The sequence below is a fragment of the Triticum aestivum genome, chromosome 5A (assembly GCF_018294505.1).
Source record: "Triticum aestivum cultivar Chinese Spring chromosome 5A, IWGSC CS RefSeq v2.1, whole genome shotgun sequence".
In the NCBI taxonomy this organism is placed as follows: domain Eukaryota; kingdom Viridiplantae; phylum Streptophyta; class Magnoliopsida; order Poales; family Poaceae; genus Triticum; species Triticum aestivum.
Window position 1 is genome coordinate 73,092,024 of NC_057806.1, and position 10,382 is coordinate 73,102,405.

Below are 10,382 nucleotides of genomic sequence, written 5' to 3' on the forward strand. Positions count from 1 at the left end.
GATAGAAGTAATAACTTAGCAGAAACAATATGATAGAAATTTGAAGGCATTGGGTCGGCGATTTGTTGGATTATGTTCTTCATGTGACAGTCATAACCTAGGGCAATACGGCACTAGCTCCAGTTCATAAATATAATGTAGGCACTATTTCATAAATAGTCATACGTGTTTATGAAAAGATCTTACATGACATCTTTTGTCCTATCCTCCCATGGCAGCGGGGTCCAATTGAACATTAAAAGATATTAAGACCTCCTTTTAATAGAGAACCGGAACAAAGCATTAACACATGTTAAATACATGAACTCCTAAAAACTACGGTCATCACCGGGAGTGGTCCCTGTTGGAATTGATCTCGACTAACAACCGAGAGAAAAGTTGGGGTGTGGCCCACCATACCTCTCTCGGGCACGCACTGTGATTAGGGGTGCAAACAACCTATTGGTTTCGGTCCCTGTTCCCTAGCCCCCACATATAAAAGGGAGGTACTTCTCCTGTATGTGTGATCCATCATTTACAGGTAATTTTTATCATGACCTCAACTACCGATCCTAAAAAGGGGAGCTAAGGGGATCAGAAGGCCGTTTCCACCTCTGGTCGCCGCAAGGCTGTGCCGGCGGCTTCCTGTTGCCACCGGCGAAGCTCCTGGATGAGCTGCTGCCTCTCCACGACTACATCACCGCGGTGCCACTGCTGTTGCTCATCCTCGTCACTGGAGTTCATAGGCTATGTTGTGCCTGCAACGAGAAAGCATGTAAGATCTCACGAACCACTCTGTTAATCATATCTGGGTGATCTAATGCTAGGCAAATGATCCTATTACAATAATCTTAAAGTAGTATTTCTAACGTTGGCATCAGAGCATGTTTATGCCTAGATTAGATCCCTGACGTTCTGTTTACGTTAATGGTCATGGTTAAGTCATAATGATTTTGGATTAAGAACGATGGTTAATGCCTACAGATTAATGCCCCCTGCTAAGTCAATGAAATATGTTCAGGTTAATTGGTTTCGGTCAAGGCCTAATTGCTATGGGTGAATGCTAATTAGACAAAAAGTTCAATCTATTTTGTTAGATTAATTAAGCCTTGCTTCCGCATTTTGTTTGAATGATCTAATTAGCACTGTTAGCCCAGTTTAAGCAATTAGAAGGAGGGGAATCGTTTTTTAAGTAATCCCCATTTTTCCCAATCATGCAACCCTGACCCTAGATTGAAAATCCCCAAATGCAAATCTCTAGTAATCGAATCGCCAAATTTTGGAACCCAAAGGTTGAAATGAAAGGACAAAAGGTTAAGCGCTCACCTTGATGACGCCGCGTCGGGGTCCAGCACAGCGGCCGCCGTGCGTGGGCATCGACGCCGGCGACGCCGCCGTCTCTCGGGAAGATTGCGGCCGCAGCTGATGTGCTCATGGACACGCGTGTCGGCCGGCCTCTGTGCCTTGCATGTTGACGCCACTGTCGCCGCGGAATGCTTCCATTGGCAGCCGCCGACGAGATTCCTCCCGCATCCCAGGCGCTGAAGGAGTCCGGGTCTCGCCATGAGCTCGACATGGCTGGTGCCGTTCGGCGGAGGAGCGCACGGCCTTGAGCCAGACACGCTGCTCCGACAAACGGAGCTGCCGCACCGCCATGGCCGGAGTACCTCGGATCGCTGTTTTGGTCGCCTCTGTGTCGCTGCTCCATGAAAATCGGGGGAGATGAGGGGAGATACCGCTAGGGTTTTGACCCTGTGTTGTTTTGCTCTGGCCCGGGAGGATCGGGGCCTTCGGCTTGATCCAACGGCTGAGGCCGACGCGCAGATCCGAACGGGCCTTCGGGCGCTTAAAAGGCCGCTTCTGCAGCTGGGTTGCGGCCCAGCTTGTCTTATCCTGGCAGGAAACATTTTTTTTCTAATGTTATTGTCTTTTGAGCTGGGCCGAATGAATTAACGGTAGCCATGGGCTGTATTGGGCCAACAAATTTATGTTCTGCGCGTATTTTCTTTTATTCAGTGCAATTCTGTAATTAAGATTATTCTAAGAAAGTCTTTTGCACTGTTATAGATAGAAAATTGCCAGAAAAATTAAGTTCTAAATTGTGTTTTAGTTTTCTTAGTACAATGGAACCAACGACAAGTTTTGCTTAGAAAACTAATGCACAATTAATGTTTATGTAATTTTCATGGCAATCCTTTAATGATGATGAAGATTTATTAATAAAAATCCATGGATGATTATAGGTCAAATTATGTTCTTAAGGCATTTTGTGCAGTTTTAGTGCATTCATTAAGTTTCAAATAATGTTTTTGCAGTGATGAGTTTTAAAGTGCCTATAATTATGTTTAAATCTTCTGAATAAAATGGAATCAACGGGAAATTTTATTCTAGAAAATTTAATATGACGTGGATGTTGATGTCATTTAAAGGCACCTTTTATGGTCATCACTTTTCAAGTATTATAACAATGATGAAATCTTAATGTTAAAACATTGAGCATTTTTTTCAGTCACTCATTTAGTTTCTAAACATTAATATTTTATTTGGAAACTTTATTTGAGTGTGAAGTTTGTGGTGATGCCATCCTAGTGGAATTTCTTAATGATGTGATCATTTCGAATGGGCTGAGGCCACCTCGAGGAGAATGTGATGGTCACATGGTTCAGTTTTTGGCATCATAATAATATTGCGGCGATACGCCTATTGGGCAAGACTGAAGTTTTTATTTGGTGTATTTCATGCCATTTTATTATGATGTGCATTATTGAAATATGCATATAAAGACTCTAAATAATGTTCATGGGGTTGTGATCAATTCCCTAAAGAAAGGAATTTTTTTCCCACAGTACATGTTGTTGCCAAATATTGTTATTTTGTGAATCCTTATGAAAATTTATGTCCAAATTTTATTATTTGGAAAATGTTATGATGTCATGATGGCAATATTAGTGTCTTTTTAGACTGAATGTAGTAAGTTTAATGTTTATTCTTTGGCGATGGAATTTATATTATATGTTAATTCCAATGCCATTTTTTATTGAATGTCACTCAGAATTTATGATAATTTTCGCACTTATGTTTAATTTTTTAAATGCCCATTAATCGTCAAAATTGAAGTTCAAGATGTCTACAACATGTTATGTATCCTTGTGTCCTATGACACAATGAATTGCACTATATTGTTGCTTTATGTTAATGATGGTTATCAATTTTAGTTGATGTTCTTGTTGGCTTTTATGTGATTTTATGTCTCTCTAATCAATATGGATTAGAGATTTAATAAAATAATAATTCATAATGGCGCTTGACCATATTCTGACCAACGTTGATTATTTTCATGTGTCATTTATGAATGAATAAGATTCTTTTCTGCTTTTCTGCCCAACGGTAATACATATTATAATAAAAATTAAGAATATTTTTTATTCATCTCATTGCATGGTTAATTCATGCTTGATGTTTTGCTTTGATGTTCATAATGATGTACTTTGCTTTTATAGCAATGAACATTAATAATGATGCCAAATTCCATTTTTGGCATAGGCAAACCTTATGTAAATAATTGTTTCATATGGAGAGTGGAGATCATTGTCTCATGTAAGGAATCTCCCAATGCTTTTCTGCCACTAAGGTTGAAGGATGTTAATCATGATCATAAGGTAGACATTGGGAGAGGTTTCAAGATGCATGTGCTATCATGCACATTACTAATGCAATGGAGTTTAAAGTTAAATCTATTGTGTTACTTCACTAGGATTTGGGGATGCTTAATTCTCCATCTAATTGATGATGTTTATTCATGCTTCTAGTCATTGGAGAAACTTATTTTTTGTCTCTCGAACATATGGCATGATTTTGTATGTTATTAAGTCAGCTGCAATTACGTAATGTTAGTCCCATTCTAGGGTGAGACAAGTTATGTTTTTCGAATGGATCATTTGTAAAGATTATGCATTACGTTACAATTAAAGGTTTAAGAGAAGTGTAAATAATGAGACCTCATCGAATTGTGGCTTTAGACCACATTTCGAGGGGGAGAATGGAAGCCTCATTTAATATGAGATATATCACGTTCACTTCTCCTACTTAGATCCAAATATGTATGTTAATTCTCTAATTAAAGATGGAACCAACGAGAAGTCTTTGTTGGAGAATGTATGAAAAGAACATACTAGTGTCGGTTCTCTAATTAAGATGCAACAAGTCTTATTTAAAAGAATGAATAAAATTACTCCTTTTATTATGTTATATATAATGTGCACTTAATCCCTTATTAGCATTATGAAGCACACATGAATGCTAAAGTGAAGCATGCTAGTCTAATGAACATCATGATGTAACATGTTGATTATATATATGACCAACATCATTTATAATCATATGTCACACTTCACTCAAGGGGCAACTTTTTTTTCCAATATCATGTGGCTCGTGGTTATACTTCTGACTATCGTCGTTTATAATCCTTTGTCACAATTCATTTAGTTCTTTTCCATCTTCGGCCCAATGGTGTTATGTTTTAGAACTGAAATGATTATTATCAAGATATATTTTCCATTTTTCCAATAATGTGATCATCTGGTAACTGGAGCGTATGAACATGAATCTTAAGGATAACTCCATTAGATTTTTGTTCATACGCATCATGTAAGTTGAGAAGAAATGCATATTGCAATACTCAATGTTGAGACTTAACAATTTCTGTGTGATTCATAATGTTTGTGAATGATCATCTTAGAGGCTTGTGTGATATTGAGCTCTAATGATGTATGGAACTCAATAGAGTTTCCTCAGTGAGTTGTTTTGACGCTTGTGTTATTATTATAACATACTCTTGTGTTGACTAAGTTAAGAATGTATGTATGACTTAACCATAAGGTTTCGTCAAATAGGTGAAGTTAACACAAGGTATGTTGCCCCAAGAAATTCAATTATGAAATAAGAAGAGCGTCGGGAGACTCATACCATAAAACTAGGGGGAGTAAGTATACTACCTTGAGAAGATGGAATATTTTTGGCGGGCCAAGAATTTTCTATCTTCTATTTATGACATAAAGAATCTTGGTCATGCCCTATACTTTGCTTGTATCGAGTTTCGCCAAGATGTAGGTCCAAAAGGGGTATAAGTTTTATTATGACGACATACCTCGATAGAGTACGAAAGAAAATATTATGTGATAGTACTCTTATCGCACCTGCTACTAAAATCAAGGGAAATATAGATGGACATTTTAGTGTCCAAGGAACCATTATGAACTGATCAGATAATGTCGTTTCCTTATGCTTCAGCTGTCAGAAGCAATGTGTATTCAAGTATGAACATGCCCTTGTTTGTGATCGAGATAATTGGCAAATATACAAGTCCAGAATGGAGCACTGGAAAATCCACCAAATGTCCTGCAGATATGCAAGACAATAAAGTTTACGTGCTCACTAATAAGAAGTCTAATAACTTCGATATCCTAGGATATCGACACATTGTTTCTGTGAGGTGTGTGGATCTTAAAGTTTCCACGCTATGTTATATCCTCACTCTCGCACATGGAGCTATATCGTGGAATAGCTCTATAATGACACTGATGGCATTAGAAATAATGCATTTAATTATGTGGCGTGTTAAGAGGCTATTGGGCAGGTTGTATGTCAAGAAGTTTTATTCCCGAAATTATGGTGGTAGACAGCATTTTGTGGCCACCTACTGCAATATGAACACACAGTTTTCTATGCGAGTAACAACAAGTTAAATGGTTTTGCCAAAACCATTGACAATATGATTTTATGTTGTGAAAGATAGAATCCAGGATCAAACATATGATGTTTGATTTATATAAGTTTTGCGATTCCGCATATTAAAGGGTTACCACCCATTTTATGATTATTAATTATGTTGCCGGCATGGGTTCAGACAGCCTTTTGATCCTGGAAAATAGGACCATCGAATAAACCAACTCCCATAAAGTAAATGTTATCCATTTGAGATAGAATGATATAGTGTAAGTATTGAGGTTTAATGGCACATCATTGGCCATTGCAACACCTTACTTTGGCATATTATTTCTATTAAGAGTGGGCTTATGATGTCAGTTAGCCTTACGATCAAGGGGGAGAATGTTGGAATTGATCTTGACTAACAACCGAGAGAAAAGTTGGGGTGTGGCCCACCATACCTCTCTCAGGCACGCACTGTGATCGGGGGTGCAAACAACCTATTGGTTTCAGTCCCTGTTCCCTAGCCCCCACATATAAAAGGGAGGTACTTCTCCTGTACGTGTGATCCATCTTGTACAGGTAAGTTTTATCATGACCTCAACTACTGATCCTAAAAAGGGGAGCTAAGGGGATCAGAAGGCCATTTCCACCTCTGGCCGCCGCAAGGCTGTGCCGGTGGCTTCCTGCTGCCACCGGCGAAGCTCCCGGATGAGCTGCTGCCTCTCCACGACTACATCACCGCGGTGCCACTGTTGTTGCTCATCCTCGTCACTTGATTTCATAGGCTATGTTATGCCTGCAATGAGAAAGCCTGTAAGATCTCACGAACCACTCTGTTAATCATATTTGGGTGATCTAATGCTAGGCAAATGATCCTATTACAATAATCTTAAAGTAGTATTTCTAACAGCCCCGACTATTGTCACTCCGGGGTTACCGGATCATAACACGTAGTAGGTGACTATAACTTGCAAGATCGGATCGAGAACATGGATATAATTGTGATAACATAAATGGTTCAGATCTGAAATCATGGTACCCGGGCCCAGAGTGACAAGCATTAAGCATAGCAAAGTCATAGCAACATCAATCTCAGAACATAATGGATACTAGGGATCAAGTCCTAACAAAACTAACTAGATTACATGATGAATCTCATCCAACTCCTCACCAACCAACGAGCCTACGGAGGAATTACTCACTCCTGATGGGGAGCATCATGGAATTGGAGATGGAGAAGGGTTGGTGATGACGAAGAAGATCCCCCTCTCCGGAGCCCCAAACAGACTCCAGATCTGGCCTCCCGATGAAGAACAGGAGGTGACGACGGCTCCGTCTTGTGGAACGCGATAATTCTTTCTCCCCCATTTTTTCTGGAAGTATGGGATTTTATAGCGTTGGTTTCAGGGTCTGCGAGGCCACTAGGTGGGGACAACCCACCTGGGCACACCTGGGGGCAGGCGTGCCCTGGTGGGTTGTGCCCACCCAGGTACCCCCACCCCCCCTCTGGTGGTTCTTGGCTCCAGAAATTATCTTTTATTGTATAAAAATCCTCGCAAAGTTTTGCTCCATTCTGAGAACTTTTATTTTTGCACAAAAACAACACCATGGTAGTTCTGCTAAAAACAACGCCAGTCTGGGGTTAGTTTCATTCAAATCATGCAAATTAGAGTCGAAAACAAGAGGAAGTGTGTTAGGAAAAGTAGATACATTTGAGACATATCAACTCACCCAAGCTTAAACGTTTGCTTGTCCTCAAGCAATTCAGTTGATAAACTGAAAGTGAAAAATAAAAACTTTTAGCAACTCTTTTGCTCTTGTTTGCATAAATAAGCTTAAATAGCATCCAGGTTTTCAGCCAACATTATAACTAACCATGCCGACAATAACTCCTAAAAATTATAGTAACTCATATCAATGACATAATCAGCTAGCGATTAATAATAAGATATCTCAAACAGCAACACGTTCTCAAAACAACCATGATATAATATGACAATAGTGGTATCTCGCTAGCCCTTTCTGAGACTGCAAAACATAAATGCAGAGCACCTCCAAAGTTCAAGCAGCGACTAAACATTGTTATTCATGGTAGAAAAGATCCAGTCATGATGCACCCAACATTACCTACACACAATGCATCAGCATGACAGCAATGCTCTCAGGTTTTGGTGCTTATTTTAGAAGGTGATGACACAACATAAAAGTAAATAGATAGTCCCTTCGCATAGGGAAGCAGTGATTTGCAGAGGTGCCAGAGCTCAAGTTTTTAAAACAGAGGTAAATGATATTTTGAGACATGCACCCTTCTTGTTTACGTCATGACCATCGGTTATCAATATCTTCCATGCTAAGCACACTAGCGGCGATTCCCAAGCGATAAAAGTAAAGGTTTACTCCCCGTCCACCAACAATCACACTCCCCGGCTTGTCCGAAACAACAGGTGTCGTCCATACCAACAATAGTCCCGGGGGAGTTTTGTTTAATTATTTGCAATTTGAGTTTGGGACTGGGAATCCCTATTATCGTCCTTTTTCTCATGCAGTGGCAAGTGAATAAACACTCAACCTGAGAATAACCCGCATAGCATGGAAGATACCGACCACCTCCTGTCGTTCCATGAATGATCCAGGCACACAAAAAGGATATTTATTTGAAGTTTTTAGAGGTGGCACATGCAAATTTACTTAGGATGACAAGGTAATACCGCATATAGGTGTTGGGGAATGTAGCATGCAATTTCAAAAAAATTCCTATGATCACGCTAGATCTATCTAGGAGATGCATAGCAACGAGAGGGGGAGAGTGTGTCCACGTACCCTCGTAGACTGGAAGCGGAAGCGTTAGGTTAACACGGTTGATGTAGTTGAACGTCTTTGCGATCCAACCGATAAAGTACCGAATGTACGGCACCTCCGAGTTCAGCACACGTTCATCTTGATGACGTCCCTTGAACTCTTGATCCAGCAGAGGGTCGAGGGAGAGTTTTGCCTAAGCACTACGTGAATATGACTAGAGGAGTAAACTGTGGAGAGAGACGCCGCGCACGACTTGGAACAATTGGTGTGTCTCCAAGGGGTGTCCTGCCCACATATATAAAGGAGGAAGAGGAGGAGGCCAACCACCAGGGGCGCGCCAAGGGGGGGTCCTACTAGGACTCCACTCCTAGTAGGATCCCCCCCCCCTTTTCCTTCTCATGGAGGGGGGAATAGGGAAGGAAGAGGAAGAGGAGAAGGAAAGGGGGCGCGCCCCCTCCCCTAGTCCAATTCGGACTCCCTATGGGAGGGGGGCGCGGCCACCCCTTGTGGGCTGCCTCCCCTCTCCCCTATGGCCCATGTAGGCCCAATACTTCCCCGGGGGGTTCCGGTAACCCCTCGGTTCTCCGAAAAATACCTGAACCATTCCGAAACCATTCCGGTGTCCAAATATCATCGTCCAATATATCAATCTTTACCTCTCGACCATTTCGAGACTGCTCGTCATGTTCGTGATCTCATCGGGACTCTAAACAAACTTCGGTCACCAAAACACATAACTCATAATACAAATCCTCATCGAACGTTAAGCCTGTGGACCCTAAGGGATCCAGAACTATGTAGACATGACCGAGACACATCTCTGATCAATAACCAACAGCGAAATCTGGATGCTCATATTGGTTCCTACATATTCTACGGAGATCTTTATCGGTCAAACTGCAGTAACAACATACATTATTCCCTTTGTCATCGATATGTTACTTGCCCGAGATTCGATCGTCGGTATCCTCATACCTAGTTCAATCTCGGTACCGGCAAGTCTCTTTACTCATTTTGTAATGCATCATCCCACAACTAACTCATTAGTCACATTGCTTGCAAGGCTTATAGTGATGTGCATTACCGAGAGGGCCCAGAGATACCTCTCTGATACTCGGAGTGACAAATCCTAATCTCGATCTATGCCAACCCAACAAACACCTTCGGAGACACCTGTAGAGCATCTTTATAATCACCCAGTTACGTTGTGACGTTTGATAGCACACAAGGTGTTCCTCCAGTATTCGGGAGTTGCATATTCTCATAATCAGAGGAATATGTATAAGTCATGAAGAAAGCAATAGCAATAAAACTTAACGATCATTATGCTAAGCTAAGGGATGGGTCTTGTCCATCACATCATTCTCCTAATGATGTGATCCCGCTCATCAAATGACAACACATGTCTATGGTCAGGAAACTTAACCATGTTTGATTAACGAGCTAGTCTAGTAGAGGCATACTAGGGACACTTTGTTTTGTCTATGTATTCACACATGTATCAAGTTTCCGGTTAATACAATTCTAGCATGAATAATAAACATTTATCATGATATAAGGAAATATAAATAACAACTTTATTATTGCCTCTAGGGCATGTTTCCTTTAGTCTCCCACTTGCACTAGAGTCAATAATCTAGATTACATTGTAGTGATTCTAACACCCATGGAGTCTTGGTGCTGATCATGTTTTGCTCATGGAAGAGGCTTAGACAACAGGTCTGCAACATTCAGATTCGTATGTATTTTGCAAATCTCTATGTCTCCCTCCTTGACTTGATCGCGGATGGAGATGAAGCGTCTCTTGATGTGTTTGGTTCTCTTGTGAAATCTGGATTCCTTCGCTAAGGCAATTGCTCCAGTATTGTCATGAAAGATTTTCATTGAACCCAATG

At 40.7% G+C, this 10,382-nt stretch overlaps 1 long non-coding RNA gene across 1 annotated transcript; it reads right to left on the reverse strand.

Moving 5' to 3' along the window:
• Positions 1–228: 228 nt before the first annotated feature.
• On the reverse strand, positions 229–1,740 carry LOC123102366 (uncharacterized). The gene is made up of 2 exons (XR_006448928.1): positions 1,306–1,740; positions 229–737 (listed from the first exon to the last, which is right to left on the reverse strand). It is a non-coding gene; the product is annotated as an uncharacterized lncRNA (long non-coding RNA).
• Positions 1,741–10,382: the final 8,642 nt, after the last annotated feature.